Here is a 23,362-nt window from a genome sequence, read left to right as displayed (position 1 = left end):
TCCCATGAACTGCAACATGTCAGGCTTCCCTGTCCTTCACTGTGCCCCAGAGTTTGCTCAAACTCATGTCTATTGAGTCACTGATGCTATCTAACCATCTCATCCTCTACTGCCCTCTTCTTCTGCCTTCAATCTTTCCCAACATCAGGATCATTATATGATTTATGTATGATTATAAAATCATTATACTAAGTGAAATAAGCCAAACACAAGAGGGCAAACATTTATGATTCCACTTATATGCCATATTTAGAACAGTCAAATTAATCAGAAAACAAAGTTGAATAATGGTGACAGGGGCTGAGGAGGGAGTTATGGTTTAACAGGTACAGAATTTCAGTTTGGGGTGATGGAAGAGTTCAGGAGATGCCTAGTAGTGATGGTTACCCAACAACGTGAATTTACTCAATTCCACTGAATTGTGTACTTTAAAAAATAGCCAATATGGTACATTTTATATTAAGTATATTTTGCCACCATAAAAAGACATGGCCAACAGAGGATAAGCAGACACTTGAGAAAGGCCTCTAAAAGAAAAAGAGCAAAACAAATAAATATAAACAAGAAACCTAGATGATACAGAGATGACTCAAGGAGCAGAAGAAAAACCTATAAATAGTATCTTTAGTGGAATGAAAGGAGACATCACCCCTATAAGCTGCATATTACAGATAGAATAGCATACTACCCAAATGATCATTTCAAAAACAAAGAACAAACTTTTAGAAATCAAAATATTTGATAACAAAAATTTAATAACAGTATGTAAAGTTGGGGAAATAGTCAGGAAATGGACCAAAAGATCAAGAGGTAGAAAATAGTGGAGAAGGAAAAGAGTATTTTTTCAGAAATTATGATATCTAAATAATTGGACTTTGAAACAACAGAGAAAACAAAGAAAAGGAAATCATCAAAGGAAATAATAGGAAAGCATTTTTCAGAACTGAAAGCTCTAAGTGTCCAGATTGAAGGGGCTCATAAAATACTCTGCAAGATGAATAATAAAAAGCCAACTAAGACACACTGTTTTGAAATTTCAGAACTTCAGGGATAAAGAGTCTAAAAATACCCAGAAAGAAAAAACTAATATGTCATATGATAAGGACAAGAAATCAGAACCACAACAGGACTCTTAAAAGCAATATCAGACACTAAGACACTAGAATATAATGGAGCAAAACCTTCAGAATTTGGGGGGAAATTTTACTGTCAACCTGGAGTTTTATACCCATCTAAATCATAAATTCAATATGAGAAACAGTGCAAAAGCTTTAAGACATGTATAAAGACTCAAAGCTTGCTCTTGCCTTTAAGTCTTTCTTAGAAATCTACAAGAATAGAAGGAAAGCAGTAAACATAACACAGGAATGGAAGGAGCCCCAGGATAACAGCTGTGCTTCACCATTTAATGCAGGCTCACGTTCTGCAAGCAGACTTTTATGTCCCCATTTTTCTTGACATCTAAGCAGCAACCAGTTGCATTACCTCATCTAATCTTCTCAATGGACCTTATAAAGAAGACATGATTTTTCAATCCACATGGCTTAAAGGGTAGATAGGCTGCTGCTGTTGCTGCTAAGTCACTTCAGTCGTGTCCAACTCTGTGTGACCCCATAGACGGAAGCCCACCAGGCTCCACCGTCCCTGGGATTCTCCAGGCAAGAATACTGGAGTGGGTTGCCATTTCCTTCTCCAATGCATGAAAGTGAAAAGTGAAAGTGAGGTCTCTCAGTCATGTCCGACCCTCAGCAACCCCATGGACTGCAGCCCACCAGGCTCCTCCATCCATGGGATTTTCCAGGCAGGAGTACTGGAGTGGGGTGCCACTGCCTTCTCTGATAAATGCATACATTTATATGAACTTTGCTGTATACATGGAACTAACACAACATTGTAAATCAACTATACTTAAATTTTTAAAAATAAACAATAAATACAACTAAGTAATTTTTTAAAAAGAACTTTTTGATACATTAAACTTGACAACAACTGGATATGTGTTTCTGAAGCTTAGGGCAGAGGTCTGGGCAGAGACATGGATTTTCGGAGGAAAATGAAAGTATGAGAGGTGATGAAACAACCTTTGGAAATCAACATATTTTTAAAACAAAGTGTTGAAAACTTTAAGAGAAATAATAATGAATCAGAGAACAGATCAGAACTAATGGAATAGTAATAGTAATCAATGATGTATCAGGAGAAAGAATCCATGACTCATAGAGATACCAAAAGCTAGCATGTAAATGGAAAGGTCGATGAAAAGAAACCAAGATCAAGAGTTTTCTTGGTTAGTCTCGTGCTTCAGTGAAGAGGAACATCTGTCAGGATAACACCTCTAGCTTCTCCCTCCATTTCTACTAATTTCTTCCCATAAGAGGAACAGTGATGTATCTGATATTTTATTTTGAAAGAGAGAACTGAACTTGCTTGGTTCAGCCCCTAACTCCTGTCTGGTCAAACTCATCAGCTATAAAGCGTATGCACCCATCTCCTTACCTGCCAGGTGGTAGAGGCCAGCTCTCAGGTAGGGACATGCAATTGCAGGGTGACTGTGTCCCTAGTTTGGGCAAAATCAGGAGACGAGATTGTAAGTCCTTTCGGCCACAGACCTAAAACCACTTTCAGCTTCACTTAAACCCATCAGCTTTAAGGTAATGCAACTGATTTCTGATCTTCCTCTTCTGTCCCCTGTGTTCTCAAGTTAATCCCTAAGCTTGTCACCCAAGGTAGTCTTAATTTGAGAGGGAAAGAGGAAATAACTCAAAATACCATTGTTACCCACATAAAATTATGCATCACATTAAGGATTAGAAGACAAGAGCAAAGTTCACAAACTGCTAGTTCTTGAGCAAAATATAGCCCAGGCGTATGTTTTGTTTGATTTTGTATGGCATATATGATGTTTTATATGGCCGTGCAGTTAGGTAGGCATCTGATATTTGATTATAACACATCTTCCTCCAAGCCTGCCTCACATGCAGGTGTCCTGCACAATCTCTGGGGAACTTGAGTTTGCTACCCCTGCAACAAAGCAATGACCCAAGATTCCAAAGCAAAATAGGACAGCTGGTGATCTCTAAGTGCCAATATGGCTAGACCCCCAAGCCAACTCTTGGCTGAACAAGCAAGGTGAGATATTGGCGGCATTAAGTCCATTCACAGTGTTCTGCAACCCCCACAGCCATCTCTTTCCAGACCTTGTTCATCACCCCAAACAGAAACATGGTACCCACCAAGCAATGATTCCCATTTCCCCTTTCCTCCAGCCCCTGGTAACCTCAAATCCACATTCTGTCTTACTGAATTCGCCTATTCTAGGTATTTCGTATGAGGCCTTGTGCAATATTTACCTTTTGGGTTGGCTTATTTCATTTAGCATAATGTTTTTGAGACTCGCCCACATCGTACCATGTATCAGAATTCCATCTCTTTTCATGGCTGAATAATGTTCCATTTTATAATAACTACATTTTGTGTAACCCATCCAGACACTGATGGACACATGCGTTGCTTCCACCTTTTGGCTGCTGTGAATAATGCAGCAGTGAGGCAAGGCTCCCTTCCAATGCTCACCTCTCTCTCTCTAACTTTCCATCACATCACCCTGCTTTATTTTCTTCAGAAAACATAAAGCCACATGACATTAATTCTTCGAATTTTTTTTCTTCCTTCCCCTCATTCTCCTCCCGAAGGTACAGTCCATGGGAGCGAGAACATATTCATTCCCCATTTTCATGCCTTAACCTAGTATCCTAGTATAAGGGCTGGAATAGAGCAGACACTAAAAAAAAAATATCTGTTGAATGAATGAATAAAAAAAACAATAATGAGATGCATAGGTTGGGCAGGTGACCAGACTCACTAACTTGCTAAGCCCTGCCGTCCCATCACAGAGCAGGCCATACAGACTCATACTTTAGCAACATGACAAATTGCTCCATTCCATGGTTCTTCGGAATATGATGCATAAAATAGGAATGACTAGTGTTAAATCCTCAAAGCCGAATATCTATGACACTACATGGTTGAAAGTTGCTGTAACGGCAATGTGGGCAAAAACTCCAAGACATGGAAGGGTCGGTGAGTAAAAAGAAGTGGGAAGAAAAAAGGAATGAAGCTCTGTGTAGCTTTGTGCCGCTGGGTCCCTCTTCCGCCAGGAAAGAGTCTCATTAGCATAATTGGCTAGAGAGGCACGTGGGAAAGTGGTCCAACCTCTGGGGCTTTGCCACTGCCTTCTGCCCCAGAAGTTCCCAAAGTCAGAACCTGATTTAACAGGTCTCTCTTTATCCCCAAGGTTGCCACACACCTTCTCCCTGAAAGAGAATTCTTCACACCACTCTTGTCCCCGGGAGGCTATGGAGAATTTCAGTTCGTGCACGTTGATCCTATTACCGCTCACTACAAGGCTATTTCCTGGGGCGGGGAGATAATCCAATTCTGCTCCTTCCCAGCACACAAGCATAAAGCCATAATATATAGCATATTATGTCAGACACAGGCGCTGCCCAGCTCAGCATTCTGTCCCTGACACCAGGAGCAAGGAAGATTTTGTGAGCAGCTCCACTACCTACTTTGGCTTCCCAGGTGGCTCTGTAGTAAAGAATCTGCCTGCCAATGCAGGACATGCGGTTTCAATCCCTGGGTCGAGAAGATCCCCTGGAGGAGGAAATAGCAACCCCCTCCAGTATCCTTGCCTGAAGAATCCCATGGACCAAGGAGCCTAGTGGGCTGCAGTCCATGGGGTGGCAAAGAGTCGGGCATGACTTGGCTACTGAGCACAAGGGCACACGTGCCACCACTTGCTTCCTGTGACACAAACTCCAGGTCCTCCTCCCCCTCCACAGAGCCCCATCATATCCCTGCTTCCTGCTCATCCTTTTGATCTGGACCACCTGCACACCATCCTCCATCCATCATCCTGCATATGCCTCCCACTGGCATCTTTCATTGTTCCAGGATGGATGTTGAGGAATGGAAATTTAAAAATGAAGGACTCATGGCCCCTGTAGGATTTCACTAGGCAGCAAAACCAAGGACCACTTGACAAGAGCAAGTAGGAACTGCTTAAGCAGTGGAAAGATAGGGAGATCTCGAAAGAAAAGCAAATCAAAAGACAAGAGAAAAGGAAGAGGAAGAGGAAATATGGACATACTTGGACACCAGGGAGAAAAGCCTGAGTGCAGAAGAAAGAGAGATGGAATATATGAGAGAGGGAATGAAGTTTTTCCTAGAGAAAAAAATAGGAAGCAAAGGAATCAGCATTTACTTCTAGAAAGGTTAGCTTTAATGATGAGTAAGAACTCCTTCAAATAGAACCATGAAGGAAGCAAATATAGGTAAAAAATACAGATGGATCTGGGCTTTCCAAGTGGCACCAGTGGTAAAGAACCCACCTGCCAATGCAGGAGACATAAGAAATGTGGGTTCGATCCTTGGGTCATGAAGATCCCCTGGAGGAGGGCATGACAACCCACTCCAGTATTCTTGTCTGGAGAAGCCCATGGACAGAGGAGACTGGTGGACTACGGTCCATGGGGTTGCAACATGACTGAAGTGACTTAAGCAAGCATGCATAGATGAATTTAGAAGACCAAGGGGGCACCCATGAGATAGATCATCTCTGAGGGCCTCCATTATCTCTGAGCCCCAGCTGCCCCTGAGTGGGGAAGGTAATGAGGGTGGGTTGGGTGGAGTGAATGGAGGTCAGGGGCAGCCGCTGAAGGAAAGTGAGAGAAGGTCGACCGGAGAATTAAAAGACGACTGAGTGGCAGTGGCTGTCCCGCAGAGGCTGAATGGTTCATAAATGTGTAATGGAACCAATCTGCCATGGTGATGCAATTTTCCCCAAGTATCATCCTGCAGCACTGGGCCAAGAAGAGAGAAGAACGAATGATTGGGTTGACACAGCACTGGGGACAGAGGCGCAGCTGCAGAAGGAAGACCAGGAAATGAGGGTGAGGAGGACTTGATGAGAGGGTCCTTGAAGGGATGGGTGATGAAACCCAGCCAAAGAAGGGGAGATGGGCAAGCCCAAGTGAGGTCTGACAGCCTGCAAAATCAGGTGTCAAATATATCCAGTGTGTAGTCAGCCATGAGGCTTTGTGTTAGTCAATGTCCTCTGGATAAACAGAACCAATTCCTTGTAAGTCTCATTACAAGGAATTGACTCACAATTCCAAGATTATGGAAGCTAAGGAGCTCCAGGACCTGCTGTCCTCAAGCTGCAGATCCATGAAAACAGTGCTGTGGTTCCATTCCAAGTCCAAAAGCCCAAGAACCAGGAGAGCCAGACTTGTAAGGACAAGTCCACATGTCCGGAAGGAGACAAATGTCTTAGTTTAAGCAGTCAGGCAGAGAGAAAAAAGGCCACCTTCCTCTGCCTTTTTGTTCTAATCAGGCCAATGAATCAACACCCACAGGCACTGGATGATGCCCACCCATACTGAGGAAGGCCATCTGCTTTACCGAGTCCACAGATACAAATGCTGATCTCTTCTGAAAACACTCTCCCAGACAGAAATGATGTTTAACCAGATATCTGGGCATCCCACAGTCCAGGCAAGTTAGCACATAGATTAACCATCCCAAACTTGATAACAGTAGCTCTGATCCTAATCCCTGGCATGTACGCAGTGGGCACTCACAAAGAGCTTTACATGTGCGGTTTCATCGAGTCCTTTCTCAGTTTACAGAAGAGTAACTGCAGCTCCAGGAAGCTAAGCCACTCTGGACTTCACTCATGCCAAAGCTTATGCTCTTAAACATACGGCCAGTGAGATTTCTGAGCATGTGGTTTCATAGTTTGAGGCATCCCAAGGGATGAACAAGGAATAGGAGGCGGCAGTGGGTGTGGATTGCAGAAGTGAACGGAGGTTGAGTCATTGAGGCTGAGCACATCAGAGCAGTCTGCGACTGTGAAGTTGAATGGCTCACTAGGATGTGGAAGTTGTGTCAGGGGGCCAGGTCAGGGACCTTGGAGTCATAGGAAAATTTGACTGCCCAGAAGGGTTCATGTGAGGAAGAACCAACCTGAAGCCAACTGGAAACTCAAAACTTGGCATCTCTCCCTTTGAAAGTCTCCCAGTTGGGTCAGGGGGTCCCCACGGCCATCCTGAGACTCAGCGATTTCACCAGGAGGACTCAGAACTCAGAAAATCTCTTACACTCATGGTTATGGTGTGTGACGGTGAAAGGATACAGCCTCAGATGTGCAAAGGCAATGGGTCCACAGGGCAGAGTCCAGGAGAAGCCAGATGTGGCCTTCCAGCTGTCCTCTCTCTGCAGAGTACTACAGACAGGACATATTCCTCCCAGTAATGACATATGATAGCTCAGAGGAAGCACTGCCAGCCAGAGAAGCTTTCCTGAGCTTTCCCATCCAAGATTTTTTAGGGGGTCCATCACAAAGGCAATGAAATACCTGCATGATTGACTTTAGCTACCTGTCTCCAGCACTTCTAGAGGTCAAATTGATACAGCATGGCTCAGAGCCCCAGGCAAATAAAGGTACAGAGTCATTGTAAGTCACGTGACAGCCATAAACTGGGCTTCCCCTGTGGCTCAGCAGTAAAGAATCCACCTGCAATGCAGGAGCCGCAGGAGATGCAGGTTCTATCCCTGGGTTGGGAAGATCCCCTGGAGGAGGACATGGCTGCCCACTCCAGTATTCTGTCTCCCATGGACAGAGGAGCCTGGCGGGCTACAGTCCATGGGGTCGCAAAGAGTCACACACAACTGAAGTGACTTAGCACTCACACACGCACAGCCATAAACTATCTGGGGTGGCCGATGGCTCCAGGCATACAAAAGCACTTTTACAACCAGAACACTTTAAGGACGTAGAAGGTCTCTCTGGTTAAGGGCCAGTCCTTCCTCTGGAATGTGCAGGACTTAAGCCACCCAAGCAAGAGCTCTGGATTAACCCTTTGCAGCACACAAGCCCCAGAGACCAATAAACCTGATTTATGATGCAAGACATCCATTCGGGCCCTGAACAGCACAGAAGCTTCCAGAGATCAAGGCTGTCCCAGTCACTTGAAGGCAATCTCTTCACTGAAAGCTAGAATGTCATCCTTTGAGCTTGGAGTTCACGATGAGCTGAAACTCTGAGGCTGGTCCAAGGACTCTTCTACTTTAGATCATCTGATGCTCTCTCTGTTCACGGCTAAACTCTCCCAGGTGACATTAAAAAGAAGCAAGCAAATAAACAAACAGACAGCGCTAATGTCCAACCTTGGAAAACGAGTAAAAAAGAGTCTCTGATACCCATTGTTGTTGTTGTTTAATTGCTGAGTTGTGTTCAACTTTTTGTGACCCCATAGCTGTAGCCTGCCAGACTCCTCTGTCCAGGAGATTCCCAAGGCAAGAATGCTGGAATGGCTTGCCATTTCCTTCTACAAGGGATCTTCCCGACCCAAGGATCAAACCTGTGTCTCCTGCATTGGCAGGTGGATTCTTTACCACTGAGCCACCTGGTGGGCCCCCTGATACCCATTAGGCATCTGCAAACACACTGCAATGAGGGCCAGGAGATTTCCTTCTCTGCACTGGGTGCTGAGATTCTGTTCCTGAGCCCTAGCTCCCAGAATCCAAGCAGCAGGCTGAGGGGCAACCAGGAAGCAGCTGCTATGCTTTCGTCTAACCTTGCAGCAGGTTCGCCGGACACCTCTGGGGTGGCCGTCCTTCTGTGTCTAGAAGGCACAATAAGCAGCAGCTATCACCTTCTCCTGGGTGCACAGGCTTATAAAGAGTTGAATAGAGATGGAAGTAGAGACAGAGACAGAGGTAGAAATAGAGGTCTGAGCGGATGTTTTTGTTAACATAGCAGTTTCTGTCATTCACTTGCATTCTGATATGCCTTTTGTTTTCATTTATGTGAAATTTGATTCTTTTTTATTGAAGCACAGTTGATTTACAATATCGCGTAAGTTTCAGATGTACAGCATAGTGATTCAGGGGGGTTTGGGGGCAGATTTTATTCCATTATAGTTTATTACAAGATATTGGATGTGATCCCCTGTGCTACGCAGTACATCTTTGTTGCTTATCTATTTTATGTATAGTGGTTTGCGTAGGGAAAAAAGTAAATGGATCCTTTACCCTTGGTGGTGGAGAGCATGGACAGCGCTCAGCTCTTCCTCTTCCTGCCATAGTCCACTTTCACATCTCAGAGCAGATAAGAGCTCCTTGTTTATGACACACAATGGGTAACCCTTCTGTAAAAGGATGCTCTACTATTGGGGTAATCCATGAGTTTAGCCCCTTTATCTCTATCTTCCACTCACCAACAGTAAAACTCGTTCTGTTCCAGTTGTCTTTGGGGAAGGTTGTCACAATGGTAAAGAAGGGAGAAAAAAAAACGCATGCTCAGCTTTCATGTTTCAAAATGAACGTTTGAACCCAAGGCAGAAGCAAAAGCCTAATGGAAAGGGATATCAGAGTTCCAAAGAGAGCCCAAAGAGACCCAGCACAGAAAATTATTTCCAAAAAAGGAGGCAAAAAGGATTCGGGATTGGTTAGAGCCAGTTTTACTACCATTCATATTATATTAAAATCCCCTAGAGTAGGCCCCCCTGGAGGTCCAGTGGCTAAGAATCTGATCTCTCAGTGCATGGAGCCTGGGTTCAAGCCCTGGTCAGCAATCTATATCCCTCATGCCACAGCTAAATATCCTACATTCTGCAATGAGGGGCTTCCTCGGTGGCTTAGTGGTAAAGAATCTGTCTGCAATGCAGAACACGTGGGTTTGATCCCTGGCTCCCGGAAGATCCCCTGGAGGAGGAAATGGCAACCCACTCCAGTGTTCTTGCCTGGACACTTCCATGGACAAAGACGCCTTGCGGGCTATAGTCCATGGAGCCTCAAAGAGTCGGACATGACTAAGCACTGAGAACTGATGCTCCAGTGAAGACTGAAGATCCCGTGTGCTGCAACGAAGACCCAGCACAGTCAAATAAATAACTAAAATGAATAGATATATTCATTTTAAATAAAATTTATATAAAATTTTATTTATATAAAATTTAATTTATATAAAAATTCCCTTAGGTGGGAAAAGGGGGAAATTAAGAGTGGTCCTGAGATGGAGAGGTCCTGTCTTGCCCTTTTGAGGTCAAGTCTGTAGGGATGGAGGAGAACCATAAGACCAAAGGCAGAAGGAAGCACAGCTTACCTGCTGAGCAAGGCCTAGGAACGTGAACAGGGTCTTAGGATTCCCCACCTGAACCCTTCCATGGGACCACAGTGATAGAGAACTGACTCCGGGGTCTAGAGAAGTGGGCTTGACCTTCAGGTCCCGCAGGGTAAGGGGAGAGACTGAAAGCTTCACATCCGTTCTTTAGGGCTGAGGGGCCCTAGTGTTCCCTAGTCAGCTCGTGCAGACACAGAGTGAGTTTCATGGGCCAACCACCAGGGAAAAGATGAGGACTCAGACATCCTGAAGGAAGCCAGCAAGGATGGGCAGGGACAGTCAGGGCCAATGAGAGTGAGGCTGTGGTGGAGATGCAGGAGAAGACAGGATGGTCTGAACCAGACGCCACACCCAATGTCTGGACAGCCCTCAGATCTCCTGGAAATTAGGTGCAATCATGGAGGAAAGAGGAAAGTGGGGAACTGTGAACCAACCAAAATAACCTTGAATTGGTTGAGTTTGTCATGCAATGACCACAGTCGAGTTTCTACAACAGCGGCGTGGAGCTGCAGATAGAAACACAATTCAGTTATGGAAAAATAAAGGCCTTGGCCTTTATTTGGGCTTCCCTGGTAGCTCATCTGGTAAAGAATCTGCCTGCAATGCAGGAGACCTCGGTTCCATCCTGGGTCTGGAGGATCCCCTGGAGAAGGGAATGGCTACCCACTCCAGTATTCTTGGGCTTCCTTAGTGGTTCATATGGTAAAGAATCCACCTGCAATGTGGGAGACCTGGGTTTGATTCCTGGGTTGGGAAGATCCCCTGGAGAAGGTAAGTGCTACCCACTCCAACCTTCAGTTGGAAGTCTATGAGAACACTTCTAATGTTTTAAACTCCTGAGAGCTCACAGTTGTGATAATAGATAGGTCACTGATAACAACAAGAGCAGCAGGCTGCATATGCATTTTATATAAATGTTTAGTGCTATAGATATAAAGTCTAGTTTGTCCAAACCAAAATTTGGGGTGCACTGTTCTGACCACCATCTTCCCAGGTGGCACTAGTGGTAAAGAATCTGCCTGCCAGTACAGGAGACGCAAGAGATGCAGGTTGGATCCCTGGGTCGGGAAGATCCTCTGGAGGAGGAAATAGCAACCCACTCCAGTGTTCTTGCCTGGGAAATCCCGTGGACAGAGGAGCCTGGTGGGCTACAGTCCACAGGTTCGCAAAGAGTTAGATATGACTGAGAGACTGAACACGTTCTGACCACAGAACATGTGTAAATGGGACTTGCCCCTGAAAGTGTGAATTGTGTGTGCTCAGGTCATCTTCTTTCTGTATCAGGGGAGCAGTCATTCCTGACCAGGTGACAGACAGTGTGACTGTGCCTTGCAAAAGAGGAGCCATGTAGCTGCCACTTCTGGCTAAGTGAGGCCATCTCAGAGATGTAGACTGGGTCCCCAAAGGTTGGGATGGCTGGAACTATCCAAGGATCAAGTTCAAACTCCTCAGCATGACAAGGCTTCTCACAGTGGGGTCTGGCTTCCCTGCCCAGCCCCTTGGGACTTCCCAGCAGACTTTGAGTCACAAGGACCGCAGGCCAGCCTCTAAATCCACCCTGTCTTGACCCTGGGCCTTTGCACAAGCTTCTCCCTGTTCCAGATGGACCTGGCTACTCCTTCGTGTCCTTCACGTATCAACTTGAACTTGTCTTTTTCGGAAAGCCTTCCTGAATTTTTCCAAGCTGATTCCATTGCCCTTCCACGAACTCCCACAGCCTCTTGGGCAAACCCCAGGTGTACTGCTTATCAGACTGTATTTAACCGCTTCCCTACACATCTCCTCCATTAGACAGTCAGCTTTTAAGGGCAAAGGCATGTCTTGACCATCCTTGTGTCCCCAGAACCGAAAGCAGCATATGGCCATGAGAAGGTGCTCCATAAACACTTATTCCTTTGACAAGGTGGATGACGACTGGGGAAGCAGGGGTCTGAGCAATTTTAGAAAATCCAAGCCAATTGGCCCAGCTCCCTGGGGAAATGGCCCCAAGCAACAGACATCAGAGTCAGAGAGTTGTGGCCAAAGGATTTTTCTTCCCTTGTTCCCCTGGGGAAAATGACTGCTTTGAGCAGTGATGTTATAAACCTGGTTCTTAAAGGAAAGCAACCTCTTCAGGTTGGTAACGTACATCCGCAGATGCACACCCGCCCTCTCTCTGGTCTGTGCTTCTTCAGCCAGGCAGCACCGCAGTCTCCCCATCTCTGAGACCACTGTTCTGAGTCTGGGCTTCTGGGGTTTATTTGTGTTGGCATTCCCCAGGATTCCTACTCTGCTCAGGGGCTCTTCCTGTAAATGCCCTGAACAGAAAGACTCTCTTAGTGCCTTCTCAGTGCAGGGCTCTGGGCCAGGTACTTCCACTTAGACTGGTGGTGGTGGTTTAGTCGCTAAGTCATGTCCAACTCTTTTGCATCCCCATGGACTGTGGCTCGCCAGGCTCCTCTGTCCATGGGATTTCCCAGGCAAGAATATTGGAGTGGGTTGCCATTTCCTTCTCTAGGGGATCTTCCCGAACGAGGGATTGAACCTGTGTCTCCTGCATCTCTTGCTCTGCCGGCAGATTCTTTACTGCTGAGCCAACAAGGAAGCCCTAGAATGTCAGATTTAACCGTCAGACAACCATTCTGAGATAAAACCTTTCCTCTCAGATGTACATGGTTGAAAACTGAGGTTCAGGGAGGTTAAATAACTTGCTGAAGAGCCCAGCTGGCCAGGGGCTGAACTGCTCTTGGGAGAAAAAAAAAAAAAGCCTCTGTTATAAGACTGTTCAATTTTTTACACTGCTGTCATAAAAAATGCAAAATTCCACTACTTTTTCGAGAAAGCTCTGGGTGACAACACACACAGAGGCTCCATGAAGAGTCCGGCAGGTGATAATTGGTGTTGCAACAGCATGAAAGAACAAGGGAGCTGTGAAATTCTCCACTATCCTGGGAAGGAATCCGGCATTTGTCTACATTGCTAACCACAGTATCCTCAAGCACAAGGTTAAGATTGAAGCCGTAGTCTCCCATGCTTCTGATTCCAGTTTAAAATTTCCAGGAAGACTAGAAAATGTCCATTAGTTAGGTCTTCGCGGTTTCTCTTTTTTGTGAGAGAGAGAGAGATTATGTAAGTTGTTTGCTCTCACAAATGCCAGGAAGAGTCGGGTGCTGTTCACTGGCCTTGCATCAACATTCCACACACTCATTAATCATTCACATATTACTTTATCCTCTGCCCATGCCCTCAGATGTCCCTGTTCCCAGGTTGGGCAGCTGAGGTTACGAATGCCAGGGCCCATAGGAGAAGCAGACCCATAGTAGAAATGTTTGAGCCCCAAGGAGCTCACGTGGAGGGTGCCCCATGACTCAGAAAGCCTGTGCTCTGCCTGCAGGGGGCGCCGTGACTCCACTCCAGCCAACGGTTGCCATGTAGGATCCCAAAGTCCTTGTGGCTGGGTCTCCCGATTTTCAAAAAGAAAATAGGGTAGAAGTCTGAAATTTTACATGAAATTTCCTGATTGGTAAACTACTATGAGAGGCTAATAGCATGTGCCTGTGGGTAATTTTCCACCCATTGTAAACCCCTGGATTAGTGTCTACAGCACCACTGGCCCCAAGGACCCAGGACTTCGATGAACTCATCAGAGTGAACCCAAGAGCAGACAGCTATGGGGGAGGGGGGGCAGGGTGGCATCAGGAGGACTTCATGTCTGACGAAGTCGTGAGCATTGAATCCAGGAAAAGAGGAACTGTCTGTCCCATCATGAAACAATGACCCAGGATGAAACAATGACACTCAACAAGTCCTTGTGGCCTCGATTCTAACAACCTTGGGGCTTCCCTGGTGACTCAGTCAGTAAAGAATCCGCTTGCAATGCAGAAGACGTGGGTTCGATTCCTGGGCCTGGAAGATCCCCTGGAGAAGGAATTGGCCATCCACTCCAGTATTCTTGCCTGGAAAATCTCATGGACAGAGGAACCTGGCAGGCTACATTCCATGAGGTCACAAAGAGTTGGACATGACTTAGCAACTAAACCACCACCTAACATCTCTGGTAATTCTGCAGCGGTTGCATCTGCCCGGGCAACAAGAGACGCAGCTTTAGGAACATCATATGACACCTTTTGTCTCAGCTCTGAGTGAGGTGAGCTGCGAGTCAACTATTCAACAGCAACACAATCACAGGTACAGAGTCTCGCGAGACGCTTGGTGCAATTCAGAGGGAATCTGACTGGGGGATTTACATAGGCTTCCGAGAGGGTAGTGTGAGGGGTAGGAAGAGGCTGGGCTGGTGGGAAAATGCATGAGCTGATCCCCAGAAGCATGTTTCATCTCTTGAGTAAGGATGTAGAGGCTTCCCCTCAGGCCAACCACGATGCTAGACACCAGGGACAAAGCTGTGAACCATGCTCACAGCATCCACCGGCGGAAGTGAAGAGGGAGCCTCTGCATTCTGTACTGTCCAAACAACATCACCCTCCACCCAGCCTGGCTCATACCCAGCTGACCTGCAGGGAATCCCAGGGCTCCCTGCCCCCTCTTCCCTTCTTATCTGAGACACCAACAGGACTGAGCCCACCTGGCTTTTGATCTCTGCCCACTTCTGCACGGGAAACCCCAAGACTTCCTCAATTCATCCCTCATCACCCTCCTCCCATCCCTGAAACCTCTGTCCACGCCCTAACTGAAGATCCCTAACACCCCAAGTCCTCTCTTTGGGTCCTCTCTTGGAACTCCTGGTCTGTTATCAGCAAAATCCCTCCACCTTCGGTTGCATCTCTAAACATTTTCTTCACCTTTTTGTCCTAACAGAACAGGGAGCCTGTTCCGGAACAAAGAAACTGAGCAGAAAATTAATTTTTAAAGTAATCATATTAGTAGCAAAAACTAGTTCGCACATTCACCATGTTCTAGGCACTGTTCCAAGCGCTGTACCTGCATCGATTCCATTAATCTTCACAACAACCCCATAATTAAAGCCATTACCACCCCTATTTTCTGATGAGGAAACTTGGGCACAGAAAGGTGAGGCAATTAGCCTAAGTTCACAGAGTTAATAAGCAGGGAGCAGGAAAATAGGATTTGAGTCAAGGCAGTTGGACTCCCAAACCTGCGCTTGGAACCACTGCCATACATTGCATCATAGAATAGTCTTTGGTGGAAGAGAAGACGAATCTAAAAAGGGGGCGACGGAGGCCACCCTCGGGAGGCAGCACTGGGAGGAATCCACATCCGTGTGGGTCTAGAATCCACCCCTAAGAGAAGCTCAAAACTCCTGCTAAGGACACGGCTTCTCCTGCCACCTCTCTCAACAAGTGGCTATTTTTTCATTTCCTTGCTCCTTGTTCCACTGGGCCCGGTGGCGGGGTAGCGTAACTGGGGAGGGTTAATTCTGAGTTTACCCTGGACCTGCTTCTGTGACTTTAACCCTTATTTTGCAGCTTTTGTTATTATAAGCATACATGATGGCCGGCCTCAGGGAGATAATCTGAGCCGCCCACCTGTGAAGGACTGTAAGGAAGGGAAACTAACACATTCCCCTGCCTGAAGGTTGCCATGCTAGGGGACTTTCACAAAGATTGAATAGTCTTTTTACTTTAATTCCTCACCTCTCCCCTCATCTCTGATCCATAAAAGAATCTGACATCCAGGCCCCGAACAGATGGTTATTTTCAGGCACTAGCCTGCCATCTTCTCGGTCGGACGGCTCCCAAATAAAGCCCCGTCCTCGTCTCAACACCTCGTCACGGATTCATTGACTTACCTTGCGGTGAGCAGAGCTGCTTGGACTCGGTAACAGTAGAAGGTCCCCCTGCTCTTTATTAATCTTCTGTACCACCGCCCCCCACACACTCTTGGTCTCGAAGATCATGCTGCCAGACTGAATGATCTACCACCTCTCCGTGTTGTAGTCATCCAGAGACCCCCTTCATTCCTACAAAATCGGAGCATCTGCTCACTGTCCCCTCTCTGATACTACTTCAGTTTTGATCTCAGGAATTTCACTTTCCATTGAGGAAATCTTTGCAATGCCCTGGACTTGCAGTGCCACAACCTCTTCTTGTCCCATTCTAACTCATCTTAACTCAGCCATCCGCATCCCCCCCTCCTGCCACAGCTACACCTAGAGCTTTCCATACAGGAAATTCACTCCTCCGCTATCTTAATTCTGAGGATCTTACTTTCCAACCGCAATCTCTCATCTTTAGTTTGCCAGTTCCGAAAATGAATGACCCCTGTCTAACCTAAATACATTGATCATTGCCACCTTTTTTCTAACCCTCGATTCCTTCATACCCTTATATTTTTTTCTTATCTAGTTATTATAACATTCTACAATGTACTCCAGATCCTTTCTTCCTCTTTCCCTGGAAAAAAAATACAACCCTTATTAAATGTTATTCTATTCTGAATCTTCATCCAAGCAACTGGGCTTGCTCTGAAGAGAATTTCACAGCCTTCTGCCAACACATCTACCAACCTCAGGGCATCTCTTCCCTGCCGGCACTTCCCTTGAATTACTGTGGATGAATGGAAAGGCTCCTCTCTAAGGCCAACCCCTCAATTTGAAATCCCATAGCCTCATTCTCTTTTCAACACCAAAGTTATTGATCAGTCAGTCATCCTTGACGTGGTCCAGGCGCGGGTTGGAAAAGAATTTCCAGACACGAGGCAGAAGGAGAGGAGAATAAAGTTTATTAGTGTGGGGGACACCGTAAGAACAGTGGGCCAGCTCACGGGAGAACGAATGTTGAACAGGGGGTCCTTAGTCCACTTTTTTCCTTTCTTAGTCCACATTTATAGCCAGGGCACAAGGAGTGGGATAGGACTCTTGCAGGTCATTTGCTAATTGGATGAGGCACACATACTGGGTGTGGGGAAGAGTAAGGCAAAGAACTTCTCCCTATGGGGTAGGAGGGGAGACAGGTTATACTGCTCAGGAGGACGTGAAATCCATTAATAGTTACAACACAGGGGAGGGAAGGACCATAAGGGTCTGGTTTTTCCCTTCCTGCATTCCAAGACCCTCCTTGGTTTTATCTGCTCTTTTGTCCTTGGGTCGCCACAATCCTCTTTCCCTGCATCACTGAATTTTCCCCTCTTCTTAATTGTTCCCATCACCTACAAAAAAAAAAAAAAAGGCCCTCCTGTGCCTCCAAACCCTTTCAGTTCTCATCCCACTTCTCAAATCCTTTGCTAGAGTTGCTTCCATGTTCTCTCCTCTCTTTTTCTCTTGAATCCAATCCCCCCTGAACCACTTCCTCATTGCTCAACCACAGTCCTACATAGGACATCAATAACTTCTAGGTTACCAAATCTGATGGTCAAGTCCCAGTCTTCATCTTACGGAGCCTCAGAATCATTGGACAAAACTTGACCCTCCCTTCTCTGTGAAATCTTTTAACGCTTGCTTTCAGGATGCTCTTCTCTCTAGTTTTTTCTTTTATATCACTGACTGCTCCTTTTTGGCCTTGTCTCCTGGTCCCTGTCCATATTCCAGACCCTGAAACATTCAGAGGGCGCTGGAGTCAGCCCTCAGCTTTCTTTTCTCTCTCTACCTTCCTGTCCAAGGATCTCATCCAGTCTCATGGCATTTACGCTAATAGCCTCCAAATTTCCATCTCCAGCTGAATTCCAGACATCTCAGCTCAACTCTACATCTCAGTTGGGTTTCTAATACGCACCTCAAACTTTACAAACCCAACTCCTGACTCACCTCTCTCTGTCTCTCTCTCACACATACACACACGATCCTGCACAATTTTCAGTAACTAGCGCCTCAATTCTTCCATCCAAAACCTTGAAGTCATTCTTTCCTCTGCTTTCTTCCTCACTCCCAATGCTCAAACAACAAATGCTATAGATTGTGTTGGGAAAGGGGGTCTCATTCACAGTCTGCTAACCCCCAGTTGGCCACCTAACAAGAGCCTAACCAAGGATGAATGGTTGGATGAATGAATGACTGGATAGATGGATGGAAGAATGGAGAGGTGGATAAAAGGATGAATAGCAAACTGAAAAGGTGGCAGATGGTCTGCTTTTTCCCCACTCTTGTTCCTTGCCATACTCTTCAGAACAAGAAGGAAAATTCAAGAAGAATCTACATCAGTCTAATGATTATATTCTCAATTCCCATATCTTGGAATTGGAACACAAGTGAAAATAACTTTTCACAGTCTCTCCAAACAGCATCCTTCTCTTCCTGGACCTCAGTAGTTAGGACGTCATCTTGGATTGACTTCCCAAAGATTCTGGAGCTCAAAACCAGCTCACTATGCCATTGGTCATTATCATCACTTGGCCAAAACACTTACTCTTACACAAACACTTAAGGAGCACTTACTCTATATAAGACCATTAATAGAGCCATAATACAGATCATCTCTTGCAATCTCTCACCTTATAAAATAGATATTTATCATTTTTATTTGCAGATTAGGAAACAGAGAGTCATAGAAGATAAGCAAGTTGCTCACGGCCACAGCCAAAATTTGATAGGACCAATTTTCAAATCAGCCAACCTTAAAGGAAATCAGTCCCGAATATTCATTGGAAAGACTGATGCTGAAGCTGAAGCTCCAATACTTTGGCCACCTGATGCAAAGAGCTGCCTCACTGGAAAAGACCCTGATGCTGGAAAAGATTGAAGACAGGAGGAAAAGGGGACGACAGAGGATGAGATGGTTGGATGGCATCACTGACTCGATGGACATGAGTTGGAGCAAGCTCCGGGAGTTGGTGATGGACAGGGAAGCCTGGTGTGCTGCAGTCCATGGGGCGGCAAAGAGTTGCACATGACTGAGTGACCGAACTAAAGTTTCAAATCCAAATCTGACCCTGGCTAGTTCCAAACCACCATGCTACTGCCCCCACAAGCACCATCACTATGCCCGGTACTGTGGTTACACGTTAAACACGTGATTCAGGGGATCTAATCCTCACATCAACTTTCAGCCACTTTTTCCAGATGAAAAACTGAGTCTTGGAGAGGTATTTATAAGTCACCTGCTCAAGGTCTTAGTACAGGCAAGTGGCAAAAGGGGGTTTCACCCAGGGCTGTCTGCAATGTCGAATTCCTCACTTCATAAAAGAAGAAAAGAAGACCAAAGAGCTGGCGTGAAACGCTGAAAGAGATGGGGAAAAAATGGAGACAGTGACGGACTTTATTTTCTTGGGCTCCAAAATCACTGCAGACGGTGACTACGGCCATGAAATTCAAAGACACTTGCTCCTTGGAAGAAAAGCTATGACCAACCTAGACAGTGTATTAAAAAGCAGAGAAATCACTTTGCTGACAAAGGTCCCTAGAGTCAAAGCTATGGTTTTTCCAGTAGTCATGTATGGATGTGAGAGAGTTGGACATAAAGAAGGCTGAACGCCGAAGAATCGGTACCTTCAAACTGTGGTGAAGGAGAAAACTCTTGAGAGTCCCTTGGACAGCAAGAAGATCAAACAAGTCAATCCTAAAGGAAATCAACCCTGAATATTCATTGGAAAGGTTGGTGCTGAAGCTCCAATGCTTTGGGCACCTGATGTAAAGAGCTGACTCATTGGAAAAGACCCTGATGCAGGGAAAGATTGAGGGCATGAGGAGAAGAGGGTGACAGAGGATGAGATGGTTGGATGGCATCACTGACTCAATGGACATGAATATGAGCAAACTCCGGGAGATGGTAGAGAACAGGGGAGCCTGGTGTGCTGCAGTCTTTGGGGCCGCAAAGAGTCAGACACGACTTAGTGACTAAACAACAACATCACTGATCTGGGAGAACAGTGAGACCGAATTACCACTGTCACCCTCGCTGCAGCATGGCAGTGCCCTCCATGGAGTAGCGGGTCTGGAGCCTGCCCTGACCCTTCACAATGAGTCCTGGGCAATTCAGAAGACGTCCCTTCATGATGCTGCCTGGGGCCCAGCTGAGTTCCCAGGGAGCAAAAACCCTTGGCCAGTCTTTCCCCAGGACAGGGCCCAAGTTGGCCAGCGGTGGAGCCAGGACAGGGTGGGGGACTCTGTTCTGTTTCATCGCACTTGACCCCACGTGGGGAGGAAGGTGGGGAGGAGGGTGGGAGTGGAGGGTAAAGTGTCTGCCGGAAGTGAACCAGGTTTATCTTGTTCTCTGTGCCCCAGAGGGTGCTGTTTACTTTCTCACTGGAGGTGCAATTATTTAACGAGGTGCCAAAGCCTGGAGGAAGATTGCACATTTTAATCAAAGCCGAGCTGGTCTAGATGACTTTACAAAATGTATCTGAGGCAAATTTTGCACAGCAGTGCCTGGGTATCAGGTAATTACGGGCAGAGGGAAATAACTTCCCAAGGGGCGTAAGCAAACACACCAAGTCAGCCTCACTTCAGCGTTATGCTGAGTGGGGAAAATGGATTTCTGAGCGGACTGCAACCCCTGGGCTCCTTCAATGTCAAGTCAGGCTGTGTGGGGTGGGGAGCCCACGGGCTAGGCTGTGGGGCCACGGCGCCCCCTTCAGGTCGAGGAGGGGAAGACAACCCAGGGCGAGAACCTCTTAAGCGCCTTCCAGTTAAAGGGGAGAGGGAAGCTTGCAGCCCTGAAAGGCGAGGTGACTTTCTCAAGGTCACATGACACCCAGGGGCAGAGTTAAGACCCATCACTGGCTTTCTGATTCCCAGTCCTATGTTACTTCCTGTCTGCTCCTCCAGGGCTACCCAGATGTCAGCTACTGATAACCAAAACAACAGTAACAGTAACTCAGACGGTGATAGCTGACATGTGTGCATGTATATATCCTGAGCTGCTTTTTGTGCCTTTTATCCATTAATTCACTAAACTTTCCAAGGACTTCATGGAGACGCTAATAGTATATCCCCAGCTGAAAGCTGAAAAAGAAAAAAAAAAAAAACAAGAGGCAGAAAGAATTTAAGAAACCAGCCCAAAGTTACACAAGTAGAGAGAGTTACTTCTTGTTATTTAGTTGCAAAGTCATGTCCAACTCTTTGGGCTACCATGGATTGTAGGCTGCCAGGCTCCTCTGTCCATGGGATTTTCTAGGCAAGAATACTAGATGCTCTTCTCTAGGTTTTCTTTCTACTCTCCTGGTCCCTGTCCATATTCCAGACTCTGAATCATCAGAGGGCCCTTTCCGTGCCATTTCCTTCTCCAGGGATCTTCCTGACCCAGGGATTGAACCCACATCTCCTGCATCAGCAGGTGGATGCTTTACCACTGAGCCACCAGGGAAGTCCAGAGAGTGTCATTGGTGGGTATTAGACACAGACCCCCAGACGTGCCAGCTCACTGAGCCTGGGCCAGCCCTGGGTTCCACGATCTCTGGGTGTCCAAATCTTTCCCCAGTTCCTAAGGTGAGCCTGGGCCCCTCTGCCTCCCTGGCTCTGCTTCCAAACCTGTCTGTGTTTGGGACCACACTGATCCTAATGAGTAGTTCTGTCCTTTTCTCAGTTCTCACAAAAGTATAATAAAGACAAACAATGAAACCCGAACAAACAAAATGCAATGGAGCATGCTGTAAACTTCAGGGTCACAAGCACAGAACACCTCTCGGCAATCTACCGAAAACCGCTTGCTAGACATTTTCTGCAAAGGCCCAGGGATTTTTTTTTTTTTTTTTAATTTTACTGGTTTCTCTCAGGGATTTCTTGCTCTTTTCTCTGACTCAGGTCTTGGCTGTGGTTTGCCACCCCAGGTCTTATCTCCTCCTCTTACCCCATCCTCATGCCCTCTTGCTCTCTCCTTCCTAGTGAGGTGAAAACAAATTGTTCCATGCCCTCGGGGGTCTCGCCATCTGCCCTGAGCAGCTTATCAAGATATTTCCATTGGACAGAGGCAATTTCCTTCTCTGAAAGCGATTCTGGAGCTAGTTGCTAAGAAAATGCATTATTCATTGTGTGACACCAATAAATAGGAGGTCTCCACTTGCATTTTTTAAGCCCACATGTATGTTTGTTTGCAAAGCTTATGTCTCTACATGATCATCAGTCAGGAAACCTGGGAAGTCAAGCATATCCACATACTGTGTCCGCTGTAAAGGCCTATCATTCCTTGACTTTCACCCTCAAGAGTTCATCATGATGCAAACCGAAGGCTGTCCTCCCACCTCCTGACCCCAGCCTCTGAGCAGCGGCTCTCAGAAACCACGGACAGTGGCAGTGCCTTGAGGCTAGAAGCCTCCTTGGTTTAATTCTGTCTCCCTAGAATCTAGCACAGAGACTACAGAAGACATTCATTTATTCAACAAACATCTGCTTGTTGTATATGGGCTCCAGTGAAAACCTGGTCTGAGATCCTATTTCTAGAAAGTATGCGTATTTTGGCACAGTCCTTGGTAGGTAGGTGTACTGGCCCTGATTCCTCGCCTTTTCCTCCCCTGTATTACGCCTTTGGCCGTGTAGCTTGGCAGGACCTTCCACTGTGGCTGGGATGGGGGTGGCCTACCCCACCACTCGGCTTTGAGCTCATCCCTGGACCTTGCTTGGGTCAATGGGATGCCAGTGAGAATGACACAGAACTTGAAATGAATTGCACTCTGAGACATGTGCATTTCCACCATCACCATGAGAAGGGCAAGCCTGGACCAGCTCTCTGGCCCAGAAGAGAGATGAGAAACACGTGACTGGAACCCACATGCCCCAGCAAAGGCCAATCTCACCAGCCATCAGCCAGGTACCCCCCAGAGATTTAAACAAGCCCATTCAAGATAAGCAGGCTTCCCTAATGGCTCAGCGGTAAAGAATCCGCCTGCAAAGCAGAAGTGGGTTCAATCCCTGGGTTGGGAAGATCCTCTTGAGAAGGAAATGGCAACCCACTCCAGTATTTTTTCCTGGGAAATTCCATGAACAGAGGAGCTTGGCGGGCTACAGTCCATGGAGTCACAAAGAGTCGGACACGACTGAGCAACTAAAAAACAACAATAACTCAAGATAAGCAGAACCTGTGAAAGAACCCTGGCTAACTCCGAACATGTCAGGAACAGTCATTTCTATGGGAGGCCACTGAGATGTTGTGGCTGTTTGCTCCTGATTATTGTGGCAGTTGGTTAATAACTCAAATATCTGAGGGCTTTAGGAATAACCCAAAGGTCAGTAGATCCCAAGTTGGGAACCCGTGGTCTTCTAAGGGACTCATGAAGAATACAGGAATTATAGCACAGTGAATGAAGCACTGAGGGTTCCTCTCGGTGTTTTAAAAGCACCTAGCAAGGCTT

The sequence above is a fragment of the Bos javanicus genome, chromosome 19, assembly GCF_032452875.1.
Source record: "Bos javanicus breed banteng chromosome 19, ARS-OSU_banteng_1.0, whole genome shotgun sequence".
Lineage (NCBI taxonomy): Eukaryota > Metazoa > Chordata > Mammalia > Artiodactyla > Bovidae > Bos > Bos javanicus.
Note: the sequence above shows the minus strand (reverse complement) of the source record.